This window comes from Carlito syrichta, unplaced genomic scaffold, assembly GCF_000164805.1.
Source record: "Carlito syrichta isolate Samal-C Ts95f unplaced genomic scaffold, Tarsius_syrichta-2.0.1 Scaffold126743, whole genome shotgun sequence".
In the NCBI taxonomy this organism is placed as follows: Eukaryota; Metazoa; Chordata; class Mammalia; order Primates; family Tarsiidae; genus Carlito; species Carlito syrichta.
In genome coordinates this window covers 130,566-133,288 of record NW_007070839.1, presented here as the reverse complement: position 1 = coordinate 133,288, position 2,723 = coordinate 130,566, and positions in this window count along the sequence as shown.

Genomic DNA, 2,723 nt, shown 5'->3' with positions numbered 1-2,723 from the left:
GTTGCTGCAGCAGGGGAAAGTGTACATGGGAAAGCACACGTAGAAAGTTTTTATGAGCCAGGCCCAGAATTGGCACATATTACTTCCATGCTCAGTTAAGGATCTTATCTAACTGCAGGGGAGCCTGGAAAATATTGGATAATTTGTGTCCAAGAGGAAGAGAAATATAGGTTAATTCTAATGTTAGACTTTCTGCCTTAACATGTAAACAGGCAGCGGTAATGCAACATTATGAAAAGTATAATGGATAATGTAAAAGAGCTATAAAATCATAGAGGATAAAGTTGTTACCTTATCTGAAAACAGAAATTGGTCTTTAATGGTGAACAGGGATTATTTGGGTGATCAGAGTTCAAAAGAAATATCATATGGCAAGTCAAAGAGATGATAAAAAGACTTATGATAACATGGTTAATCTGTGATCCCCTCATTATATTTCAATCATTTTTTTCAAAACAAATTTTCACATAAATTTGTGAAGATGTATGTGTAATAAAAGATATTAATTGCATCATTGTTCATAAGACAGATGATTGAAAACAAAATGTTCAATGAAAAAGCACTGGTTAAATAAATTATGTTATATACAAATTTTAGCATATTTTTCAGTCATTAGACAGGAAGTATGGATTCACATGTTTATTTTAAAAGATTCCTACTATTGCTTTTTAAATGATAGGAATAAGCATGCTTAATCACTATTAAATGAAATAATAAAATTTAGCATGTATGAATGGTCCTATTATAAATACATATTTATTCTATTGTGTATAGCTTATTGCTGACCATTCAAGCAGCAGTTTCACTGATTTTTCACCGTTTTTCTTCCTTTCTTCCTTCTTTTCTTCCTTCCTTCCTTCCCTCTCTCTATCTCTCAGTTCTTTTTTTCCTTTTAGATGAGTACACATATTTTTATCATTAATATATTTTTAGTTTAAAATAAGTGAATGATAATACTGGAATGAAAGTTTTCTTGTTTCTGTGGGTGATCTCTACTTAGCTAGTTGATGGAAAATGCTGCCTTATTGAGTATATAATAGGCAACATCCTCCTGGCAAATAGTAGTTAATGTATGTTGAACTTGATCCAGTCATGTCTTGTCATTTACTATCTTCTGCATAAAAATCTAACAGCTGCATAAAAGATCTAGTTGCTTAAAAGTAGTGCACTAAAGTCAGAACACTACATAAGGCCATGATAAAAAATAGGGGGGAAAAAAGCATTTTAAGATGTGTTGGATTTATAATTGTTGTAGATATTTCCTTTTCAAAGGAATAGTAAACAGATGGCTGTTTGTTTATGCATTAAATAGAATAAATGTGATTGTTTAATGTATAGGTTAATTATAACATTGACATTTAAATTCCATTATTGTTTCTAAGAGAAATGGGCCAAGACAGGTATACACTACACCCTTATTTTATCAAGAATTGACCTTAAGCTAGGCATCGTGATGCATACCTATATTCCCAGCAACTTGAGAGACTGAGGCAGGAGAAACATTTAAGCCCAAGCATTTGAGGCTATAGTATATAATGATCACACCTGTGAAGAGCCACTGCACCTCAGCTTGGACAACATAGTGGGACTCCTATCTCTTAAAATTAAAAAAAAAGAAAATTACCCTTGATAAACTCAGGGCCTCTGGACTACCAAAAGTGTATAGTCAGGGGAATGATGAATGGAGGGTAAAATGGTTTTGGTAGAACGGTGGTGAAAAATATGATCTGACGTGATTTCCTTCAGATTCTGCTATAAACAGATTAATGATTGACAAGGAAAAATGCATTGTTTAAGGGAAATTGATTTGTTGGTAACAGTATGAATGTTCAAAGATGAAAGGTACTTAAAGTCAAGAATTCTAATGTATTATAATTGTGAAATTGGATGTGATAAAAGTGAAAGAAGAGTTACAGTGTAAACATTTTAAAGACAAATATGCAGATATTAACAACTGAGTAGATATAAGGATGGGAATACAATTTGAAAATTTTTTTGAAAAGTGTGGAACAGTTTAACACTTAGATTTTGGTTCATTGCTATTTTTTAAAAAGTGTCCATTTTGTATTACTATGTGCTTAAACAGAATAAAATCATTACTTTAAATCCACTTTATTTTTTTCTTCAAGTCTTTATCTAGATATAGGCTGTATCTCTTTTTTTTTTCAAATAGACTGTATTCATTGCTAAAGGGATAGTTCTGAAAATAAGAGAATGTTCATAATGCAATGTATAAAAGCAAATAATGCAATCAATATGTAGTGTTCTTTTTGGTAGATTATTTGGTTTACTTACAATTTTATCATTCTCTTTAGCAATGTGAATTTTAAGATTAAAATATTCTTTACATTTTTTTTTTTAGCTTTTTTTAAAAAATTGGAGTCCCACTCTGTTGCCCAGGCTGGATTTCCCTGTCCTGCTCACGACAATCCCAGTGTTGACTTGCTGGGCTCTGGCGATCCTTCCGCCTCAGCCTTCCAAGTAGGTAGAACTACAGGCTCGCACTACCATGCCTGGCTAATTTTTATTATTATTATTATTTATTGTAGAGAAGAGGTCTCACCAAGTTGCCACGCTGGTCTCGAACTCCTGGGCTCAGGTAGTCTTCTCGTCACAGCCTCCCAAAGTGCTGAGATTATAGGCTTGAGCCACTACACCTGGCCTGTTCTTTATATTTTTAAGTAGGTGCTACATTAAAGAAAATTAAAGATATTAAGTGATTT